Raw genomic sequence first — 25,456 nt, 5'->3', positions numbered from 1 at the left:
CTGCGTTTCGGACGCCGCCCCCGCGAATCCCAGTTAACGGTGGCAGAATATATGGTTTCACTATTTGTAGAGTCACGTCTGTGAATTGAAGTGACGTCGCATGGGCAATCGTTGTGGGCGTCGTTTACAGCTTTGCTTTTCAACCCCGTTCACAGCGTGGATTGGAGCTAATTTTTTTCGACTGTACGAATTAGTGGCGGTTTGCTTTTTGGGCACAGTAGGTTCACAAGCCGTATAGAAATTTCAACCGTCGCTGTTGCTGTATTAGCTGAAACATTTTCTTCGACTTTTTGCCAGTTTAGATTCTCCAACTTTAGCTCTCTATTTGTACACGCCTCAGATGCCGTACTCTCTAAATACTGTAGTCCTCAACGCGTTCTTTTGAACTTCTCTTGTACAATTGAGCGAATTTAAAATACCGTCTCTTCTCCTTTTAGTACCTGACCTTCACCGTTTATGAGAGGACAATGTACTTGTTCGGTCTTTTCCCTGGTTCCTTTGCATGATTCGAAAACTTTCTCTGCGCGCCTTTATCCTTTGCCCGTATATTGGATTCCAGTCGCTCACTTTTTCATTTATGTTTTGGCTTCACAAGTTTTCGTACTTTCAAGTTCTTTAGGCGGTACCAATACCACTTGAAAGTTATTTCCTCTGCTTGGATTCCCACTCGCTTGGCCTCCCTGTGCTCTCTAAATGCTTGGTTTCTTTGTGTTGTAGCTTTCTTGATTTCGTTGTTCTACCAGCTTCTAGGCTTTCTTTTTCCTTTCCAGTAATTGCGTTCTTCCGCGTTCTTTATCTTTCCTTGAATGAAACCGATAAGTTCGTTGTACTGCCAATCTTTCATAGGCTGGCTCTCGATTTCCAACTCCAGGCTTTTGGCAATATTAGCCATTGACGGATCACCTAATTTGAAGTCGTGAACCACCGTTTTCGAGTTTCGACCTGCCAAAGTTAAAGTCAAAGTTATCCGTTTATGGTCCCTTCCTAAGCTGTTGGCTCCTATTTCATCTATTTCCATTAAAGTCAACCTTTCAAATACTCTTTCCGATAGGAGGCTGTAATCTACACTGTACTGCTCTTCCCCTCGTTCCCATGTAATTTGTACCTCACATTGCTTTTTTCGTTTTACTACAATAAGATTAGGTTCTTCAAACATATCCAGTTCGAGTTTGCCATTGCGGTCTGTGAATCCGTCTAGGTCCTCAATGTGGGCATTCATGTCTCCCACTAGAATCACCTCTCTCGATTGTCTTAACTGATCGAGGTCCCGCTTAGTGCAGCTTACCAGTCTAATTTTTTTGTAGCCTCACTGTCATCCCCAGGCCACAGATAGGAGAATCCCAACACCATTCTTCCTCCCGCTATCGTGCCCTTAACCCAGATATGTTCTTCGCAGTTTTCGTTTACTCCGTGCCAATATGGGCTCCTTGTTGAATAAGCATGGCGACCCGTCCCCCTATTCTAGCACTTATGGTTGTACTACAGCCTTGCCATATGCAGGGTTATCAAAGTTAAGTGGAGAGATTTTTTTAATACAGGGGCTTAGATGTGCGTGACTACCACCGCTACAGTGAGGTTATGCGCTAAGGGGGAGACGCAATGAGGTTGGGGTTGTCGGTGGCTTAATTAACTAAAATTGAATAATTAAGTTTTTAGCGGCTGCAGTAAGCAGGCATGTTGGTATGGAAGAGTTAGACGCAATCTTGTTTTTACGCAGTTTTATTTGGCAGAATTCTTCTTGCACATTCGTACCCCCAGATATCGAACTGCGAAGTTTAATTGCCGTTCGCATGATTACGCATGCTAGACATTGAAGACCGCCGCAAAGCTCCTGCCTTTTGTGATGTGGCTGCTGTGTACAATGTTCAGTTTGACAACGGGGTGTAGGCATAGGCAAAATGGATAACTGGCGCTCTTTCGGTCTTGGATGGAGTTACCGCAGTCTGCAGTAGCAGAACCGCTATCGAAACACAGAACAAAAGGTAGGAGCGTTGCGCCGGTCGTCACTGCCTAGCATGCGTAATCATGTGAAGGGCAATTATATTTCGCCGTTCGGTAACTCGGAGCACGAATGCTCTAGAAGAATACTGCCAGATAAAACTGCGTAGAAACATGATTGCGTATAACTTTTCAATACAAACATGCCTGCTCACTACAGCCACTAAAAAGTTAATTATTCACTTTTAGCTAATCAAGCGACAAAAGCAATAATTACCACCTAATTATATGTCCCCCTGGGCACATAACCACACTGTAGAGGTTGTGTTCCTGTAAAGCTAAGCGCTTAATTTAAAAAAGAAAACCTGTCGACTTAATTTTGATCACCGTGAATTTTCGTGCATTACTGCTGGCTCTTCTAAATCTCGAAGAAAAGTTTTTCTAAAGGTATATAGTTCACTTTTTTTTTCTTTTTCTAGTTGACTGGGAACCTTTCATTATTTTTTCCGTGACCTGTTTCCTTGCATGTTTATGTAGTTAACCTTAGCCACTCCTTGCTTTATCTTTCGGTTAATTCTTTTCCGATGTTTCGGATAAGCGTCTTTCACCGGGGGAAAGTCGCTTGCCTCTTCTCTCGCCTGTATTGCTATCCCGTGCCCCTTTCTAAACTTCTGTGCGCTAACTTCGGCACTTTCTTTTGCGCTATACGTTTTACTTCAATCGCAATCGCTTACACCTACCGCATTTTCACGGTGGCTGTTATTTAGTGAAGCTTCTGGGATGCTCATGGCCACCTTAAAAAGGCTAGAGCCCGCGCAGCTAGTCACCTCCTTACGTGCTCCGCTAGACGCTCAGTGAAGTGTACCCCTTCTATAGCAAACGCGTGGCCCCGGCCCACACGGTGCACTTCCCGCTTGAGGTCAACCCCCTCAAACTTCGTTGCTTTAGCGAGCGTCCAAATTTCCTGGTTTGCTTCTACCACTGCCCTTGCTACGTGTCCCCTTTCCCTCAACCTCCGGCACCATGGAGACCGCGATTTGGACGTGGTCAGTCCTGACTTCACTGACCCCCTTCGCCACCTGCTTCGCCATGCCTCGTCCTCTTCCCTGAAACAAGTCGTTTACTCCTCCCATTATCAGCACTAGGTGCTTGACTGTCTCCTACACCTGCTGTTTCACCTTTGTCATCACTACGCTAACCGTCTTCCTGGGGAGCGTGCTAGCCCTAACTATCTGGTCCCGCTTTACCCTCTTTGTTATCACCTGCTCTGCCCTGCGCATGTTCGAATCGCCCACAATGGTGACTCGGCGCTCCCTTAGCTCCTTTTGCTGCGGAGGTGTTTTTGCCGCCGGGGCTTCCACGCTAACTGTCTGCATAGCTCTTGCCCGGCGGTGACCCCTTCCCTTCTTCCACGACAGCGTTAGGCCCCTCTCTGTGACCAGCGCTGTAATGTCCGTGATCATCCTCACGTGCGGCGGCCCTGGTGTCCCGTTTTCCCACCCCGGATCCAGACACACTCAGTGCGCTTTCCCCGTGGCGTACGCCATTGCTTTCCAGAATGGCATTCCTCCTCACAAACGCGCTCTTTATTTGGGCTAGCGTTACTTCCAGCACCTCTCGCTGTTGCCTTTCGGTTTTTAGCTCCTCTACCAACTCCTCAACGTGTACCCTAAGATGCTGCTTCCCTCTTCTAGCCGTTCGAGGCGCAACTCCTTCACGCACATCCTACACATGAAGTCCTGCCCTTCCACCTCCTCGTGTGAATTCAAACTTGTCTCCTCGAGTGGGTACTCCCGTTCGCACCTTATGCACGCCACGCCAAGCTTCTTCTTTGGCGGCATATTTCGGAGCTATCCCAATGCCCTACACAGTAGCAGTAGAAGTAAAGCGTTTACTTGTGGAAGGGAGGGCTAACGCCACTTGGTGGGGAAAATGGAACATAAAGGAGGGGATTACACGGGCTGCTTCAGCTCCAGGCACTTTTTATTCTATTCACTGACTGTTCAGATGCTTCGCCGGGATCGTCCTTCATCAGACTACTCGCGACAGATGACTTGTGGCTGCAAATTTGCCTATTTCGTGTAATAAAGGCTTATTTAATGCGGCATGTGCTTCTTGGTGTATGGTGTTTAGATCAATGTGTCAACCTAATCCCGAAGCCTGGAAAAGATTCATCAGTAGTTTCCAACCTAAGACCCATATCACTTACACCTATTTTGTGCAAGTTAATCGAACGCCTTATTAACAACCGAGTACAATACCACTTGGAATATGTCAACCATTGGCTTCACCCTCTCCAAACTGTATTCCCGCCGCATTTTGCTACCCAGGACTGCCTTTGGCTGCTGCATCACGTCATCAATAGATCCCCTTACGACCACGGACTTCCTGACTACGTCTTAACTGTAGACCTTAGAAAGGCAGTCGACATAGTAAATCAGGCCTCAATTCTGAATGAACTATCTCAAACCTTTCCCAGAAAAAAAGCACAAATATGGATCCAAACTTCCTTCATGAAAGTGAACATTTCGACAGACTTCTGTCTGGTTGGGAAGTTACTGAACTGAGATTTAATTAGGCTCCAACCAATACAATGCAAAAAGGCAAAAAACCCGACGTTTCGAAGCCGGCTCGGCTTCTTCTTCAGGGGTGACAGTGGCCACGCTGCAGCTCCATCTTATAGTCTCACATTTGCTGGCCTCGCACAAAGCCCCTCGCTGCGGCACGTAATCCGTGTGTGTACACCGAGGGGAGAGTGCCAAGCGAGCGATTAACATTCCCAGGTGTGCGTTGAATATGCCACGATTCGAGGAAAAGCCGCTTCCTCCAGTTCGTTTCCCTTTCGAGGATGGCCGTTCCGGAGAAGTCAATTTTGTGGTCGGCCATTTCACAGTGTTCGGCGACTGCGCTGCGAACTCTATTCTGCTTCCGGACGTCGTTCTTGTGTTGCCTAATCCTCTCCGGCAGGTTTTTGGTTTCACCGATGTACGAGGCGTTGCACCCCGCGCACGGAATGCGGTAGACGACCCCGGGTGCCTTCTCTATTGTCGTCCGGTCTTTGGGGCGGGGGATTAAGTGGCCTATAGTTGTCGAAGGCTTGTGCGCTATGTGTACTCCTACCCCTTTGAAAATGCGAGCCAAGGCCTCGCTTGTTCCGGGGATATATGGCACCGGTACGCGTTTCAGGGGTCCGGCGGTTGAAGTTCTTGAAGAGTTTGTCACCCTCTTCTGCTCTATGCGGCGGGTTACGGAGTGAATGAACTTTTTCGGGTAGCCGTTTTTCTTGAGGTCCGCAAATTTACTTCTTTCTTACGTTCTGATTCGGACGAGCAAATTGCATCAGCTCTGCTAATTAAAGACGACACAACTGAGGCTTTGTGGTTAGCGGGGTGGGCCGAATTAAAATGAAGGTAGCGGCCGGTGTGCGTCGGCTTCCTGTGAACGGAGAACACCAGGCCCCTGCCTCCTCTTGTCACTTGGGCGTCAAGAAAGGGAATGGAGCCGTCTCGTTCACATTCAACCGTGAACTGGATGGCGGGGTGAACGGAATTTAGGCGTTTTTTCAGGCTGTCAACTGCGGAGGTCTTCACTATGCAGAAGCAGTCGTCTACATACCGAAGAAAAAGTTTAGGTGCGGCCGGAAGGAGCTCAGAGCCTTCCCTTCCACGTGTTCCATCTTAAAGTTAGCCATTGTTACAGAGATGGCGGCCCCCATTGCGGTTCCAGTTTGTTGTTTAAAAATTTGTCCATTATGCGAAAAATGTGCTGGCCAAGCAGAACTCCAGTAGGCGGCATATCTCATCAGCAGTGAGCGGCGTCCTTTCTTCTAGGGTTGCGTCATTTTCGAGGGCAGTTCGGGCCGCGGATACAGCCATCGGTACAGGAACACTAGTGAACAATGACACGACGTCGAACGAGACCAGGCTCTCGTCTTCGTCAATGCACACCTGTGACGCAAGTTGCACGAAGTGGCTGGAGTTGCGTACATGAGTCGCCGTCATCCCGGCGACGGGGGCAAGGATGCGGTGCACGAAATTTGAAAGCGCTCGGCACGGGGATGATGTGAAGTCTACGATCGGGCGAAGGGGGATGCCAGGTTTGTGGATCTTCGGTAATCCGTAGAAACTTGGTGCGGAGCCGTTTCGACAGATCAAGCGAAGGTATAGAATTTTTTGTTCCGGGTGGTTCTTGAAAATCGCCGCGAGTAACTTGTTCAGCTGCGTCTGCGTTTGGTTTGTAGGATCCCTCTTTAACTTCGTATACGCGTCTCCGTCCAAGAGAGCCGAAACCTTCCGGTCGTAGTCCTGACGGTCTAACACCACCGTCGAGTTGCCCTTGTCGGCAGGTAGTATGACAATGCTTTCCTCTTTTCGAAGTTCCTGGAGTGCTCGGTTTTCCTCTGCGGTCAAATTTTTCCCATTTTAAGCGGCAATTTCGATAGGAGGCCAATAGATTTAAGTCGTATTTCATCTCGGGCGTGCGGCTGTACTTGTTGAACGGCTTCCTCCACCGCGGCAACGACCTTTGCAAGGGGGGGGGGGGGGGGGCTCGTAGCCACATTGTAGCTGTGTCCTTTGGCCAGAACCGAAGTTTGCTCTTGAGTGAGAGTGCGGGATGACAGGTTGGTCACAAAATCTGACGAAGACGAGAGCCTGGTCTCGTTCGACGTCGTGTCATTGTTCACTAGTGTTCCTGTAGCGCTGGCTGTATCCGCGGCCCGAACTGCCCTCGAAAATGACGCAACCCTAGAAGAAAGGACGCCGCTCACTGCTGATGAGATATGCCGCCTACTGGAGTTCTGCTTGGCCAGCACATATTTTTCGCATAATGGACAAATGTTCAAACAACAAACTGGAACCGCAATGGAGGCCGCCATCTCTGTAACGATGGCTAACTTGACGATGGAACACGTGGAAGGGAAGGCTCTGAGCTCCTCCCGGCCGCACCCTAAACTTTTTCTTCGGTATGTAGACGACTGCTTCTGCATAGTGAAGACCTCCGCAGTTGACAGCCTGAAAAAACGCCTAAATTCTGTTCACCCCGCCATCCAGTTCACGGTTGAATGTGAACGAGACGGCTCCATTCCCTTTCTTGACGCCCAAGTGACAAGAGGAGGCAGGGGCCTGGTGTTCTCCGTTCACAGGAAGCCGACGCACACCGGCCGCTACCTTCATTTTAATTCGGCCCACCCCGCTAACCAGAAAGCCTCAGTTGTGTCGTCTTTAATTAGCAGAGCTGATGCAATTTGCTCGTCCGAATCAGAACGTAAGAAAGAAGTAAGCCGTGTATTTGCGGACCTCAAGAAAAACGGTTACCCGAAAAAGTTCATTCACTCCGTAACCCGCCGCATAGAGCAGAAGAGGGTGACAAACTCTTCAAGAACTTCAACCGCCGGACCCCTGAAACGCGTGCCGGTGCCGTATATCCCCGGAACAAGCGAGGCCTTGGCCCGCATTTTCAAAGGGGTAGGAGTACACATAGCGCACAAGCCTTCGACAACTATAGGCCGCTTAATCCCCCGCCCCAAAGACCGGACGACAATAGAGAAGGCACCCGGGGTCGTCTACCGCATTCCGTGCGCGGGGTGCAACGCCTCGTACATCGGTGAAACCAAAAACCTGCCGGAGAGGATTAGGCAACACAAGAACGACGTCCGGAAGCAGAATAGAGTTCGCAGCGCAGTCGCCGAACACTGTGAAATGGCCGACCACAAAATTGACTTCTCCGGAACGGCCATCCTCGAAAGGGAAACGAACTGGAGGAAGCGGCTTTTCCTCAAATCGTGGCATATTCAACGCACACCTGGGAATGTTAATCGCTCGCTTGGCACTCTCCCCTCGGTGTACACACACGGATTACGTGCCGCAGCGAGGGGCTTTGTGCGAGGCCAGCAAATGTGAGACTATAAGATGGAGCTGCAGCGTGGCCACTGTCACCTCTGAAGAAGAAGCCGAGCCGGCTTCGAAACGTCGGGTTTTTTGCCTTTTTGCATTGTATTGGTTGGAGCCTAATTAAATCTCAGTTCAAACTTCCTTCATTACCGCCTTTTACAACTCAACAGCAAGCTCCCCGGATGGACACCTAACACCTATTACAACGACACAGGAGTGGCACACGGATCTCTGCTTGCGTCTCTCCTTGCACCGGTCCTCTTCAACGTAGTCATGGCGAAACTGGCCAAGACTTGAACAAGAAACGTCGGCGAGATTCGTTATATACGCTGATGACGTCACAATATTGTGCGAGGGCAGATACTACTCAACGACAACAGACATGCTCATCGAGCTACAGGCACCAGTAAACACCGTAGAGGCGTGCCTACCACAACTATGTCTTGAACTCGCAGCTGAAAAGACTGAGCTACTCGTGGTTTCTAGCACGAACAAAGCTCAGCCCACAGGAGACGACCTGCTGTATATAGGCGACACGGAGGTACAAATAAAATGAGGGCACGTACGGCAACTCGGCTTCCCGTTAGCCAGCTGCAACAGCCCCAAGACATGGATCACAGAGCTGACACGAAAATGGAATCCAATGCTAAAATTGATTGAGCGTCTCTCCAACAAACACGGAGGGGCGAGTCAAAAAACCTGCTTAACGATGGCACGTGCGGTCGCAATTGGCACTCTAGCAAACGGATCCCCTGTCAATGAGTTAAATAAGACCAACACCAAACAAATTCAGGTATTCCACAGGGCCACATTGCGTACCATAACGGGCCTCCCAATACACACAAAAAAGGCAGCCCTTGAGCAGGTAGTGGCACTTTACTGCTCAAGGCCATCGTTACTGGCCATCTATTACCATCGTTACTGTAATGAAAGAAACAAAAGACCAAGGAGACCGCAAACAAGTTATCACCCGCCAAGGATTGCTCCTCACGGCATGGGACGAACAAAAACCCGCACCAACAATTGAGCTACCCATCCCCCTTGCACCCTGGTCGATATCAGACAACATCAAAAGCCACCTCAGCAAGCCAATCTCACGGGCTCTTCCAGCAACCAGATCTCAACGTAATCACTACCTGATAGCGTCTAAGCTGCCAAATGAAATTGATATCTTCACCGATACAAGCGTGACTCCCACACATATTACTGCAGCATGGACATTTCCCGAAAATCCATCTTTTAACGGGCAAATATCTCTCTACCGAAGCGATGGAACCGCATTAGAAGGAGAACTGAACGCCATAAACAGCGCGATTAACCACATCTGCTACGAAATCGATTTTAAACCACCACCCAACGTGCGCATCTTGACAGATTCATTCGCAGCTATCTGAGAACGCCGAAAACCCCTTTCCCTGAACCCACTTGTTAACTTCATATTACTGCTTAAAGAACTACTAAAGAGCCAAAAAGTGAATATCTGAATCGACGGGACACCGGGTCATGAAGAGGACAGCCCAGGAAACCAGGCCGCTCACGCAGCGGAGCAGGAGAGTCTTCACGTTACACCTCCGCTGGTTTACACTTGGGCTACTTCACCTGCCCTACTCATCCAGCGACTCGGGAAGCGCAAGAAATGTCGATACGAACAATTGACACCACCTAGGTATCTCCCTAACATTCCCTAATTAACAAACGCCGAAGAAGTATTCATCAACAAGCTTTGCGCCAATGCAGCTTTTACCCAACTTATCATTGAGGAGTGGACAAAGGGCCCCACAACAAACTCACCCCCACATTGTCCCTACTGTAACACGAACACCAAAGCAGACCTTCAACACTTCGATCCACCGAGTTAGTCCTGTTATGCTGCTTTCTCCCGGACGTGCTACACTCGAAAAGAAACGACAAACACCGTGCGGTGCTTGCCAACACCATCTTCCTTTGTTGGTGCGCTGTTCAAAAGGTGCTTAAATCGCTACTACCGCTACTAATACCTCACTTGTATTTGCTTTGCCGTATTACCTCCCTAACACAAAAAGGAAAAAAATAAAAGACATCGCTTTCGTTGTGTGGGCCGTCGTCGCTGGGCTGGGAACACACGTCCGTCGTCCACCACAGGCCCCCGTGGCGTGGCGCCCCCAGTTGGCGTTTTAGAGAAGCGCATGGAGCGGCGAACAAAATCTGGTCGCACCGTCGCACGTGGTGTCAACACCTTTATATATGCTTACATCGTGGTCTCACTACATGGCCAGTCCAAGCCCCCTCTTTTTCTTTATTAAAGCAAGCTTTACTACTTTCGTCCACCGATTTCGTGGAGGATGCGCAAATGACCTCTCGACAGGAGACACACCTCCGGCGACAGCAACCCTCGAAGCGGACCGCGTGATTCGCCGGGCCCGCTGTTGGCGCCTGCGGGCACGAACAGCGGTCGCCAACGCCGCAGCGGCCGAGGCAGCCTCCCATGCATGCGGCGCTGGGTCGTTTCGGGCAACGCGACTCGTCTAGCTCCCGCAAAGAGAACGGTGCGTTCGCCATGGATGGACGTCGCGTTCGCCCGGCCTGCTTCTACGAGTGTTGCACGGAACCGAACAGTTTTCAGACGTGGTCGGCAATATAGCTAAATCAAAGGTTTAATCAAGCGAAACCAAAACTCAACCAGACTAAGCAAAGCTTTTGCTTTGCATATCAAAGGTTAGCTGAGCTACGCCGCAGCCATTTCTTGAACTATGATATCGTCTACTCTAGCTTGTTCTCTGACCCAGGTTGCTCATTTGCTGTCCCTGAATGCTACTCGTAACATTATTCGTTCCGTTGCGCTTTGAGCCGACCTAAATTTGCTCACTGAATCTCGTTAATTGGAAGTCGAAGGGGGGCATAAAATTGTTCGAATTAAGCGGAGTTCGAATTAGCGGGCGGGCGATACAGTGAATCTACAACCCGCCGCAGTGGCTGAGTGGCTATGGCGTTGTATTGCTGAGCCCAAGGCCGCGGGTTCGATTCCCCACCGCGGTGGCCGCTTTTCTGATGGAGGCGCAAAGCAAACACGCCCGTGTGTTCGAGACTTCGGCGCACGTCAAAGATCTCCAGGCGATCCAAATTATTCCGGAGCCCTCCACTACGGCACGCCTCATCGCATGTGTAGCGTCGGCGCGTTAAACCCCACAATAATTTTAAAATAAAAATGAATGGACATCCCGCCACACTGTGTGGGCAGAACACAAAGAAGCCACCTCTGTACTCGTTATCGCGAATTAGGTGGTAGCACAACTTCGTTGCGCACGCCACGTTATCGCAGGCCCAGGCCAGCGACCACCGCACAACGAAAACCTGCGGCGGCATGAGTCCGAGCACCGGCGGCGGCGGCGGCACGGCACGCGCTGCGGAAGCGAAGTAAGCTGTCTCAGCAGCGTAGCGCTGCTGTTGTTCGGTTTCGTTGTATTGAATCTCTAGTAAATTTGGTTTGGTTTAGATGTAAACCACATTGCAATCACTCTGGGCCGATTTCTTCTTCGAGAAGCGATGGAAAGCAGGGGATCCCAGTTCGAGTTAACCGTTCCGGATACCACCCAATTCGAATTAGCGCGAGTTTTTCCCCATTTAAATATATAGTTCTGTGTAAGTTCCAATTAACCGAGTTTGAATAATTGAGCTTTTATTTTAGTAGTTTAGTAAGGCGCGAAGTTTCAGCTCCATGTGCCATTACATGCAGTATGCACTGGTTGTAGATTTTTCTTTGAAGGGACAAAAGTAGCATAGATTTTATTATTCGAGAGTTCTTTCCCAGTGCTCCCCAACGCATACCTACTCTGCGCCGGATTTTTTTCTCGCGGTTCGGGTCAGCACTAACCATCTGTCCGAAGAAGTTGTATTCTTTTACTTCTTCTCACGTTTAATTTCCTAAGCTGGAACGGACCTTTTCTTTGACGTGCTTATTCCTCATTTCCTTAGATCTATTCATTGTAGTTACTCAAGAATTGTTTGCAGGCGTTCTGCAGTCTCACTCAATAATACTATGTAGTCCGGAAACCTGAAATAGCTCAAGTATTCTCAGTTTATCCTTAATAGTATGTTTTCCAACTCAATTTTTTTAAATACCCCTCCAGACATGCTGTAAATAGTTTTGGAGAGATAGTCTGTGCCTGTTTTACTAATTTTCGGATCGGAAATTTATCATTTTTCTTGCGGAGGGTCATCCTGCCTGTACATTCCTTAAAAATGTATTCTAGAAGTCTTATGTAGGTTTCGTATGTTTCTCTGTCTTTTAGTGCTAAAAGGTCTCCATTGGGTACTGAGTCAAACGCTTTCTTGAAATCTGTTAATTCCATATAAAGGGGTTTATTGTACTCTGCGGATTTTCTATCACTTTGATGACTACACGGACTACGGTGATCCATGGTTGAGTACGCTTTTCGAAACCCAGCGTGCTCTTTAGGTTGTTGGGAATACAGGTTGTCACCTATGCGGCTAACTATAACTTAGGTAAACAGCTTGTAAACAATTGAGAGAAGGCTGATGGGTCTGTAATTCTGGAGGTCCTCGGGAACTGCGTTAATAATGAGAATAATGTTGGCGTTTTTCAGGCTATGGCCACTTTTTGAGTCTTCAAGCATTCCTAAAATAGCACAGCAGGCTTCTCCAGTACAGTATCTCCTCCCTCCTTCAAAAGATCTACGGTTGCGCCGCCGTCACCTGCAGCTTTCCTGATTTTATGCCTTTCAGAGCCTTTACAACTTCCTTAGTTACAAGTGGGACATCGCAAGCTGAGCTTGTACTCTTAGTAGCTTCCCTTGGTCTAAGAACGCTGGTATACAGCCTGGTGTAGAATCATTCTGCTACCTTTATTATTTATTTATTTATTTATTTATTTATTTATTTATTTATTTATTTATTTATTTATTTATTTATTTATTTATTTATTTATTTATTTATTTATTTATTTATTTATTTATTTATTTATTTATTTACACCGCGCCATTATTGAATGTCTCCAGGACTGTGGTGCAGGTACGTTCGAAATTTATTTTGTTAAAAGCGTTTTGAACGGCCGCACGTCTGAAATTAGAGTGGAGCTAAACCATCCCCACGTCTTCATCAATACAACTCGTGTACCGCAAGAAGCCATCCTCTCGCCCACGCTGTTTAACCTAGTGATGCGGAAAATTACAAAACAACTTCGCAACCTTCCACACCTGCAGCACACTATGTACACTGATGACATCACCATCTGGGTTGACCCTCGATGTACTACGCTGAACACGCAGCACGTCATCGACACAATTCAGGTCGGACTTGATACCATTGACAGGTGCCTGCCTCCGACTGGAATGAGTCCGTCTCCAGAAAAGACAAAATTCCTCCTCATTCGAAGGCTGGACCATCTGCAGGCACAAATACACTTAACGCTGACTGGTCAATCCATCGAGCGTGCTGTCGACAGGTGGCTCCGGATACTAAGCGTGCCACTCCACGGACACAGGGGCCAGTGAAGGGATCCGGCAGATTACATGTGTTTGCAAGCAGCCGCTTCATATCATCAAGAGAATTGGAGGCCGCTTCGGCGGGGCAACAACGCAGGTCCTGCGCACACTTACACAGGCCATCCTGACTTCCAAGGCGTGCTACGGTGCTACATGCTTTGCCCTTACAAAGACACAATATGACCAACTGGAGACATTTTACCGCGAAAGCCTGATAGTAATTACTCGTTTACCTCGGCACACCCGCGCGGAAGAACTATACCGCTATTCCCAGCTACCCCCACTCCGCGCTATCATAACGGAGAGGGTCGAAGGTCACAACAGGAGACGCGCAGCAACCCGCGCGGGCACTTTGTCCGAAAATTGGCTTCCGGTCAGAGCGACTCGCTTTTCCCTCAAATGCGGGCTGTTCGCGCCTCTTGAGAAGATCTCTTGGTTCGTGTGCCAAAGCCTCCATCTCGCCTGCGTGGCCATAACCATAACCACCATGAGCGCGCCGCTGTTGCTGCACGCGCAGACCTCCGAGCCGGCGCCATCTTTACAACAGCAGTCCTAAATGAGACAACATTGCGCGCTTCACTTTCGTGTATTGACGGCCAAATGCGCATATCCAGCACAATTCAACTTGTTCGTCCGCCTAGCCAGTGTCAGGCACGCCTTGCAGCAGTTTTTCTCGCTACGGAGCACATTGAGGCAACTTACGGCGCCGGTGACAACCACCAGTTTACAATATTTACGGACAGCCACCAAGCTCTCGATCGACTTGGCCAAACCCCATACGCCGGAACCACCTGCGACCTCATCAAGACCACTTGTCGCAGACTGCGGGACACACGCAATATAGTCGTTCGGGTAGACTGGATCCCGGGAAACACAGGCGGAATCGGCAGCGAGACCGCTTACGTGTGCGCGAGCGAGTACTTTGAAGTCCGCTCCAAGCCGGCGTTGCCCGTCCCATTCGCACTATACGACCACGACCCCTCAGAAGCAAAGGCGGCAGCAAGGCAGACGTCCAAGCAGCCGTTCCGGAATTTGGTTCCACCAGACCCAGCCCCCTGCCCGTTAGATTGCCCCGCGGCGCACAAGTGCTTCTGCACAAGGCATGGGCTGGTGCCGCGCTAACCGAAGATGTGTTGGCCAAGTGGCATGCCTATGTGCGAAAACATCACTAGTTTGCTGTCCAGCATCAGCAACCTGTAGTAGCCTGCACCTCCTGCTCCACAGGAGCCACGCCCACTGTACATCACATGTTGTGGGAATGTCCCGTACTTCAAACGCTCCGTTCGAAGTGTCTTCCGCCCGGCGTCCAGCGGATTGTGGAGTAGACAACCCCGCTGCGACCCGCCACTGCACGGCAGACACTGCTTTCTCGGTGGGAGTTCGCGCGCTCTTCAGGCGTCGACCGCCGAATGTAACCTTTGAATTCTCACCCCCCCCACCCCCCAACCTTCCTTTCTTCCGCAAGCTGACCGACGTGTACACCTTCTATAAATGTATTTATTTATTTATTTATTTTTTATTTTATTTATTTATTTATTTATTTATTTATTTATTTATTTATTTATTTATTTATTTATTTATTTATTTATTTATTTATTTATTTATTTATTTATTTATTTATTTATTTATTTATTTATTTATTTATTTATTTATTTATTTATTTATTTATTTATTTATTTATTTATTTATTTATACTGCCAGCCGGCTTTTGGCGGCCAGGGCCAGACTGCTACAGTGCAGAGTACGAACTCAGAGTTTACACCCGACCAGTAACACGGCCAGGTGTACACAAGGAAGCAATAATTCAGTAAGCTTACAGATTGTTACGACACACAAAGCACACGCAATCAGTAACACGGTCTACAATTCGCAAAGCAGCTGTAATTCTTGTTACAAATCAAATGGCTACATGAATATACAGCGAAACCGGCAATGCTAGTCTAATGCAAAACACAAGGAAATTATACTACGCGCACTGTCCAGGAACTGCGGAAAAAATAAATCTGACGTTGCCGTGTAAAGATAGGAAAACAATGCGCAGAAAAAAAAGACGAGCAGTGTGCGTTAGTAGCATGATTGCAAGCTAACACGTGAAATACGTTAGTTGAACAGAACAGTCAGCTCAGAAAGAAGAGGAAGAAAGCTAACACTTCAATCATACACAATTTTGAATAGCCGTTAAAAAAACATATTAATTAGTTATGTTAGTAACGTTGCGTGGCAAAGTGTTTCATTCTGCTATCGTTCTCGGGAAAAAAGAAAGACGGTGGGCGTTTGTTCTCGTGAAAGGCATTAGGATTGTTTTGTTGTGCTCGTTCCAGGTGGGGCGTAACACGTTTAATTCTAGGTAGGTATTCAAATTAAGCTTAGAATAACCATTGACTATGCTGTGTAATAATTTAAGTCGATGTAATTCGCGGCGGGACTCTAGTATGGGTAGATCAGAACGCCTGCGCAGTTCTGCCACGGATACTCGCCTGCTGTACGCGTGGTGAATAAATCGCAACGCTTTCTTTTGTAGCCGTACGAGCACCGCTGAATTCGTCTTTGTGTGTGGGTGCAACGCAACGTCTGCATATTCGAGCCAGGGACGGACCAGCGTAGTATACGCAATGGTCTTCGTTCTGCTTGTACAGTGCTGAAGTCGGTGCCTTAGTAGCCAATGTCTGCGGAGTGCTGATGATGTAATGTTTTGTATGTATTTGTTCCAGGTGAAGTTTGATGTCATGGTTACACCCAAATATTTGAACTCGTTAACAAGCTCCAGTTCAACATTTTCAATTTTATAAGCAAATTGGAACGAACACTTTTGGAGCGTTGTCATTTGGCGGCACTTTGTTGTATTGAATCTCATGCTCCAATCGGCACACCAATTACTAGCAGCGTTTAGGTATTTATTGAAAGCTTTCTGTTCGTTTGCCGATTACATGGAGAAATATACAACGCAGTCATCGCCAAAAAAACGGAAACGCACCGGCCAGTCGAACTGTAAATCGTTTAAATAGATAATGAAAAGCAGCGGACCTAAGACGGAGCCTTGTGGGACTCCAGAAACAACTGATAACAATTGAGACGTAGACTGCCCTATTTGAACGTACTGAGACCGACTGGAGCAGTAGGATTCCAACCACTGAGTTGTTTTCTTACTTTTGACCAAGTTTCAAATTTTCCACATTTAGGTGCTGTGGGGTACTCTATCGAAAGCTTTTTCGAAATCCAAAAATATATAGCGTCAATTTGCCCTCCTTTATCTAAAACTGTTTAGATGTCGTTAGTCATAAGTATTAATTGCGTTGCCGTAGAAAATCCACGCTGAAAACCGTGCTGATTGCTCGTAAAAAAACATGTGTCTCTCAAGATACGTTACTAGGTGTTTAAATATAAAGTGCTCCAAAACTTCACCGGCACTACACAAAAGGGATATAGGGCGGTAGTTTTTCACAGATAGCTTATCACCGGATTTATCCACAGGAGTAACTTTTAAAGTTGTCCAAACGTCTGGAACCACAACCCATAGTAGACTTTTTTTAAATGTAATGTAAAGGTATTTCGAGCACCACTCAGCATACCGGTAAATGAATGCATTCGGTATTTCGTCGGGACCTGCGGACTTTTTAGGGTCAAGGTTAAGTAAAGCCAAAAACATTCCCGGCTCGGTAAGAGTTATATCCGGAATATCAAAGCCAGGAATATAGAAATGACTGCAGCACTGAATTGCACGTACAAATACAGTCGAAAAAAAGGCATTAAAAGCCCTTGCTATGGGGCAGGCATCGGACACTTCCCTGTAGTATATTTTAAATTTGCCTACTCGGTCTTTCTTTTGGGTGATGCGAGTTCAGAACTTCTTAGGGTTGGTGAAAAAAAAGCCGTGCATTTTAACATTAAAAAAAGTGATACTTTGATTGTTTAATTTTTTTTCCGTAGGTTCGCCCGTAGGGAAGGCAAGTCGTTAAGCGTTTTGGGCGCTCGGGAAAGACGCTTAACACGACGTTTTAAGTGAATTAGGTCACGTGTAATCCACGGGCTTTGGCGGTTAATCTTTCTTTGTTTCTGTGGTACATATTTATTATTACAAGTATGCACGGCCGTCTTGAAGTGCAGCCACAATCCGTTTACGTCGAGAGACCCATCGTTGTATTTGCTCTTAAAGGTGTCTACATCTAGTTCAAGGAAGTTAAAAAAACTTTCATTATCAGCACTGTTGAAATCACGATATGGCTTAGTGATTGCGCGCGAAGTGGAAGGCAGCATGTAACTTTTAAACTGTACTATTTTGTGGGTTGAGATCCCGGGCATAACATTGACATCAAAACCAAGCCGTTGAATGGATTCAGAAAGAAAGGCATGATCAAGTAGTTACCTTGAGCTTGTTGAAACACGAGTATGTTCATGCACAATTTGGCCTAATTTACAAGAAAAAGCTACATCATGCAGTAGTTGGGAACGATCGCAGGTAGGAACGGCACACATCGAATCCCAGTCAATGGACCTCTCCCGGGGTACGTCACGCGGCGGCCGTGACGTCACGGCGAGCGCACGTGCTGGGTGTGGCCGGGCGGGTGGTTGGCAAAACATTCGGACCGGCGCGCGGCGCGTATGCAGTGAGGGTGCATGAGACGCGCGCAAAAGTGGAGTTTTTGTTTATGTGTTAACTTTTCTGATGCCGGTGGGCTGCTGTGCTCTCGGCTACGCAAATCGTGCGGGCAAAATCAGCGGCATCTGACACTTCCGCGTCCCCAAAGAGGTAAATTCGGCGGGTATTTTGGATGCGCGAAATGCGACGAAGAGCAGCCAAAGCCGCGTGGACGGCTCTTACTCATAGAAACATTTCCCATTCTCGAGCTTCTGCTGTTCTTCAAAGCGACGTCATACCGTCTACATTGGCAGTCCGCACTGATCAGTGCCATGAAACGATGGTGTTTGTCAAGCATCTGCTGTCATGCAGCACCAGCAGAAAGTTGCAGTGGTCCACTGAGATAGTGCCGGGGGTGGAGGGCAGAGGGAAATTTTTTTGCTGCGAAATATTGCCATGTTTTGATGAGGTAGAGTACTTTATTAAGAAGACAATGAATGCCTCACCTGCTTAGGTGACGTGAAATAAATGTTTCGACGAGCGATCCGCGATAGCGCCTGCCCCAGATCGACCACGACAAGTCGCGTAATATGGGGTATCTGTTCAAGACTCACGAAATTTATTGCTTATAAGCACAATACATTTTTACCTTGATCAGGGTGCGGTAAAACCGAGATGCTTGCCGTGCTCACATGTAGCATCGCGCCTTCGCCGCGAGATTGGCCGCTCTCGCGTCTCGAAAAATCTCGGAAAATCTGTTTGCCCTAAGCGAACGGACACACTGAGTGTATTCTTTTGTTGCGGCCTCCCGATGCTGGCGTAAGCAGCGGGCGTACAAGGATACTAACATTAACAATCATGAAATAATGACTACCGATAATTATTTCAGTGCCATGCACAGTCGCAATCTATAAGCACTTACCATATGTGGCTGCTATGTTACTCTCACAAGGACGATGAACCGTTTCGCGATTTCACTGAGGAAAAGGTAACAAAAAAATCGGTCACTTACGTGGAGCACGACATCATCGCGATATTGTTATTGGAACAATTTTTGGCCTTTGCTTATATTTTTGTTTCATTGCTGCTTATTTTACTTTTTAATCCTTTCATGCTTTTTTCCCTCGACATGAAATTGTGCGTACGCCACTGTCTCCGGGCGACGCAAAGAGAGCAAGATCAGGTCGCAAGAGAACTAACCTTCAGAATGACTCGTTTAGGCTGTTCTGTCGCGCACTGATTATCCGAAAGCGTCACTCATCAGTTGACCGTACGGTACACGAAAGTGTTGCGGAGGTTGTTGTTGCAGAAAGCTACATGGAGGTGCGACGGCCACAGGGATAGCTAGACCCCCCCCCTTGTAATGTATGCGGCCAGCGACGGTTCGAACCGTTCCTCTCGGGCGCCGCGCGGCCAGGCTGGGACGTCGGCGCAGGCGCGTTCTGCCAACCGCCACCGCATTTCGCGGCCGACAGCAGTCGCCACCCGTCGCGCACGTGCGCTTCATGACGTCACGGTGTTTACATACAGGGAGAGGTCCATTCGGGGCAGATTAAAATCGCCGCAGAGTACCATATGCGTGTAGCGCTTGGCTACTGGCCTACATATTCTGCAAATGCTTGCAGTACTGAAATATTGGAATTTGGTAGCCTGTAAAATACACTGATTGAGATATTGAGTTGTGGATGGTGAATAACAATGCAAGCCATTTCAATGTTTTCGTGTTGAGGAAGGGGATAATAGCCGAGACCTTTTTTTATTATTAGTGCCACACCCCCACCTGTCGAAGCCCGGTCACAGCGAAGCATTTCTTGGGAGTTGGGTATCGCTGCCGAGTCTGGAATTTCGTCACTTAGCCACGTTTCTGTTATGGCCGTGACGTCAGGCATTGCAGATCATCAGACTTGTTTAAAATATTTCGGACATTTATATTTAAAACAGAAAATGGCTTAGAGTTGATGTGTGAAGGCACATCAGGGTTCCTCTTTTCTTTGCTATCAGCTAGGTCATGGTCTAATGGCCATCGTCACTGCGGAGCGAAAGGGACTCTGGATCCAAACGTGTCGTCCCACACAAAATGCTTTCCATCGACTTTGATCTTGTCGAACGACTGCGCCACTTTTATCCCCTTCACTCTTAGTTCAGCTGTGCTATCCCAAACTTTTTTCCAGACAGCCCAGACGCGAGACGAAAAGTTTTCTGATATGCCATAACCTGTGTCTTTCAAGTTTTTACAGTTTTTTAGTATGTTCACCTTGTACCTACCGTCCACCAGCTTAAAAAAGAGGCTGCGTCTATTCTCACGGCAGCCGTGAGAATTACCTCCGGGAAATTCTCACGGCAGTTTCCATAAAAGCTGGCTGGCCGGTAATTTTGTGAATATTATTACGTCTCAACGTAACCTAGCGTAACATAACCTGACCGAACCTTACGTAACCTAATTGAACTTGAGACATAACCTACCCAAACGCTGCCAAACTGCAACAAACCTAATCTAACCCAGCCCAACGACACAGAACACAACCTGTAATGAACATAATTCAAACAATTCTAGAAGTCCTGTGCGTCGATCTCTTGATATAGTAAAAACCAGAGTAAAAAAAGCACTAACAAAATTACGATGACCAAAAAATTCGGAAAGCTAACAAAAAAAAAACATCCCAACGCCGGACTCGAACCTGAGCCTTCTCGATTAAAAGCGAGCGCTATACCACATTGCTACAGGGGCAGCCGCAGTCGAGGGATTTTAGGGAGATATTTATCAGATTAAATCTCCGCGTAACGTGCTTAGCCAATAAGAAGCTACTGCCATGAGAAATTTCTGACGGTAATTATACCGGTTGCCGGGATAATAGACACTACCTAAAAATTACTGGTCTACGTTTGTTATGCGTTTGTCTACCTACCCTGTGAATATGTTCTATTCCGACGTTCTCCGCTTTTAGTATTGCACCAACAATGTCGTTCGATACTACCTGCTCTAGCAACTCCATCTTTTCATCCTTTATCTCTTTTATACCGTACACTATCAAACTATCCCTTCGACTGTGGTTTCCCCAAGTTGTCGATTTTATAAACGAGGCAGTCCACTTGCTGTTGTAGTTTGTCTACTTTAGTGGTGTAACTTGTTACGGTGCCGGATAGTTCATCTTGCTTTCTCTCTGTGGGTGAGAGCTAGTCACAAGTTTCACTCAAGTGTTTTGTGGCGGCACCTGAACTTTCGTTGAGTTGGCGAATATCATCTAGCATCTTCTGAAACATAGCTTCTGTGGGGCCGGGGTTCAACTCAACATCCCCACAAGAAGGTAGCAAGTCTACAAAACAGTTATACACTGCAGAACGAACAAGCAGCAGCGACCGTGGGCACGGCAGAAGCACATGGCATACATCATAACTACGATATGCAAGCTCCGAACCGTAGTCTCTCACCTGAACAACAAGCAAGAAGATTTTCCTCAGAATCATGCTCTCGGCGCCTCTGTCGTGCCCACTGGTCGGTGACCGCCGAGCGCTTCTTCTTATATCCGTTGGTGTCGATGACGTGCTGATGGTGATACTCGATTCTCCGCCAGGGACGGAGTAGCAGTGCGCAGGCTTGAAGAATTGATTTCGATTCCGTACACGGGCGGATACGTGCTCCACTCAGCATGATATCTTGCTGGTTGCATCTCGGAACAAGGGAACGCCGATGCGCAGATGGCACGAACACGAAGCAGAACCTGAATAACAAGCAAGAAGGGGCTCCGAGAATCATGCTCTCGACGCCTCTGTCGTGCCCACTTATCTCGTCCAAGTTATGCCTAATCTTTCCGTACTTATCTCTGAGTGCGTACATTTTGTCTTTGCGGATGGCTACCTTTCTCTTAGTTGCTTTCAATATTTCCCTTATTTGCAGCGTTTCCTCGATCACTGCCATGTTATATGCACAAATGTAGTTTGTTTTACTCCTGCTAATCCCTTTTACTGCTCGGGTAATTCAACCCGATCCGACGCGCTTGACGCTTTCATGTTCTTAGTTGTAGGATTTAGTTCATTCGTTTTCTTAGTTATTTTTCCAGTTTCTTCCGTGCATGTTGCCTTTCGACTAGCTGCTACTGATTCACTGATTGCCAATGTTAGGTTGTCATTTACCCTGGCTGCACTGGCCTCGTTGGGCTCGTTCAGAAGCAAGAATTTGTTGAGAAGATTTATTATAAACTCCTGCGGTGTGGTTCTGATTGATTGTAAGCGGGGTTTCGTAGTTTCCACAAATTTTCTTCTTTCTCTTCTGACATTCAGCCTTAGCTTGCATCTAACCATCCTATTATCGCTGCTTCGAATCTTACTTAGCGTCACTACGTCTTGCGCGCTACTCGGGTGGTCAATTAAAATGAAGACAATTTGGTTTTTGGTTGTACCATCAGGTCTTTTCCCTGTCTATTTTCCATTTTGTTTGTAAAAGAAAGTGTCCATCAACCTCAGGTTTTTTCTTTCTACAAATCCCAGCAGTATATCTCCTCAATTGCGGCCATTGTCTATGCCTAAATTTCCAACTGACCTTTCTCCCATTTGCTTCTTACCGACTTTTGCGTTAAAGTCTCCAATCACAATTGTGAACGGCGTTGTTGCCTTCTCCATAGCTACTCGACATCCTCGTAGAAACTTTCTACGGCTTTATCATCATAGCTGGTTGTTGGCGCCCAGGCCTGTACAATAATTAGCTTGTACCGCATGTTTCGCTTGATGCCAACAGCCGCGACTCACTCGCTAATGCTGAAAAAAATCCTCCATGTTAACTTAAATTAAAAATCCCACCGCGTGTTCTTTCTTTTCTTGGGGTCCTCCGTAGCATAGAATATGCCCGCTATTGAGCTCCATGAAGCCTTGTACTGTCCTTCTAAAACTCTCTTAATCCTATGATATCCCACTGAATGTCTGAGAGTTCCTCTAGTTGAGCACGGCTTGGGAGTGGGTTAGTTGGTGTTTTCACACCTTGAAGTGCAGAGGTGCGTTTTCGTATTTTTTTGTGTGTTTTTTGTCCTTTATATATAACCGCCCCTTCTCATGATAATAAACAGTTGATAGTTTGCACCTCACCTCGTCTCTTCCTGTGTAATTCCCCCTGTTCTACGTTTTCGTGCAAGGAAGCGCACCTCTGCACTTCAAGAAGTTCCTCTAGTACTACAGCTAAGCTTCCCTCACTGGACAGGGTGCGTGCGTTGAACGTTGCCAGGGTTAAGTTGCAATGGCGGCCTGTCTTGACTAAGAGATTCTTAGCACTGTCGGATATATCGCTGTTCTTACCGCCGCCGCAGAGACGTGCTCTACAGCTGCTGGGGACTGGGGGCCGAGAGTTGAGTTGGTTAGTCATGGAAGGTGGCGAAACACTACTACACCAGGTGGCCAGATCCTTCTCTGATTAGGGAGTGGTGTTTATGCCCCGAAGTGCCTTCCTAGCATGATTGAACCTTTATTGTGTAGCCCCTTAGGCATCCGGGATAATGGTTACTTCCGATGCAATCAGCATTCCATACCTGCATGGGTTGGGCATAGAGAGCGAGACAAAACCGAGCGAGAGAGCAAGATAACTTCCCTGCCCACGACGTTGCCGTGCGCGCCTGTAGTGGTACTGAGCCAAAGTTTGACGTCATCGCTTTTTATGAGCGCAGACCTGAAGGAATAAGCTGACACGCTAGTTTACTGATGAGATTAACTGACGCCTTGCTGTAGGAAAGGTAAGCCACTGCCACGCTAAACTGTATAGCTGCGACACAAATGGCCGTTTTGAAGCTCAGCTGGCCAAAAAAGCCGATGAAGTTGTATTAGAGTCCTTCGCCTTTTTCGAAAGGATTAAAACTTACATGGCAGATTTCCTGGAAAAATGTGAAAATTCGCGCATCTCCGTACAAACACGTCCACCATGACTGGAAGCTTCTAGGAGCTTCTAGAAGATTCTTTTCGTATTTTCCACACCTAAAGTTTCGTACTGTACTATTTTACTCTGTCTTAGCGTCTTATCTCTCACACACATCGTATCGTAAATATTATCATTTTGTAGTACCAACAAAAATGGGAGCTGAAAGCTGAGCGGGAGACATTTTTCAAATCAAGCATAGCCTGAAGATTAGTGCCGCTTTAACAAAAAAAAAAAAAAAACGAAATCCTGCTTTTAAATACTGAAGCTGCGACAGTGCTACGGGGCACTATGAAATAGAGAACTGCAATAAGTTATTGGACAGTCTTAGCATTCGGGGAAATTTTTTCAACACGTCTCGAATTTTGATTGTATTTTTATTTAGTTTTGTGGAGAAATGTGAAAATAACGTTATTCGTACTACTTTTTCAACAATGATTGTACTATTTAAATCTCTTTTCCAGCATCATACCCAGAGAGGTGAAGAAGTCCAAGGAACGTGCCAATTTATCGATAATAAAATTCTTTGTCGTTAAAACGCGTATGTTAAAAAGAGCACCAGTTTTTTCAATTCAATGTTTTTCCACAAGATAAGGAAAATAACTGTTAATAAAGACATGACATACAAATTGTTTGTTTTGAGCGGCTTTTCTTCTTAAAAACTATCAACAATGCGGCGAGGAAAATGCACCTTCCCATTTTTTCCCTTAAAAATGTCACGAAACGGCAATAATAAGTTGTAGTACGCAATCTTGGAAAGAAATCGACAGAAAAGTATACAGACTTTTTTCCGCATTCTGACAAACTTTCTAAAACGCTGTTATACCGTAAAGGACAAAAGTACTTCTGCGGCTTACCCACAGCCACGTCGGTTCGAGGTGGCTGCGTAGATAAGTGGTCGAAAGAAGGGTTTACGAGCATTTTATCATCGTTTAGAACTGCGTTCGGTCACGGAATCTCACAGTTCTACAACAGCTACGTTATTTAAAAGCAGCACTGATTCATGTATAACTAGGTTACTTGAAGTAAATGCTGCACGAGAGAAACCAAATAAAAGCTTCATGATGGCACATGATGACGCCACATCTGGGTGAAAGACTTTTATGGGCTTTCTCGCCTATAAAAAACTTCTTTCCTGCCATAGAGTTAGTGCTAAATTTATTATTGCACAAAAAAGGGAATGATAATATTGGCCACCTTTTTGCGGTGCTATACTTATTTTTCTTCCTCCCTGTCAGCACAGCAGCAGGCAGACCCAAAAATGACTGAGTTAAGATAGCGCTTCAAAAGAGTTTCTTTTTCTAGAGCATCGAAAACTGCATTTGTAACGCTCACCACGTCGCCATAGAGACAAGAACTGCATGCGTGGGGCACCAACCGCATGGGCCTTCATGGGTCCCATTGCCGCCTCCTCAGTAACCCCCGCCGAGTTTGTCGCATGGTGCTGGAAAGCCGGCTCTCTTCAAACAAGTTGTGGTAAGGGGGGCGTGTTCAGATTACGAACACACTACGCTCGCCGGGATCTCCTTTCAACCTCTCTCAGTTAAAACGTATGCCGGCTCTCACGAACCCGGGAAAGAGTGTTGTTGTGTGTCTGTACTTTTGTTCTTGCCCTGTGGCAAACCACTTGGGCAGGGGTGGGACATTGCCGATTGTGTGAATACATTACACCGTCTAA

General features: G+C 47.1%; 1 long non-coding RNA gene across 1 annotated transcript in view; it reads left to right on the top strand.

Annotated features, from left to right (window-relative positions):
* The window catches only part of LOC144137651 (uncharacterized), a 73,381-nt gene extending 49,044 nt beyond the window's left edge, over positions 1 to 24,337 (top strand). The window contains exon 4 of the long non-coding RNA XR_013315700.1: positions 24,243 to 24,337. This is a non-coding gene — a long non-coding RNA (uncharacterized LOC144137651). The remainder of the gene's footprint in view (positions 1 to 24,242) is intronic.
* The last annotated feature ends 1,119 nt before the right edge of the window (positions 24,338 to 25,456 follow it).

The sequence above is a fragment of the Haemaphysalis longicornis genome, unplaced genomic scaffold (assembly GCF_048455015.1).
Source record: "Haemaphysalis longicornis isolate Haplotype H1 unplaced genomic scaffold, Haemaphysalis longicornis Haplotype H1 scaffold_43, whole genome shotgun sequence".
Classification (NCBI taxonomy): domain Eukaryota; kingdom Metazoa; phylum Arthropoda; class Arachnida; order Ixodida; family Ixodidae; genus Haemaphysalis; species Haemaphysalis longicornis.
This window is presented reverse-complemented; position numbering and strand designations above follow the sequence as displayed.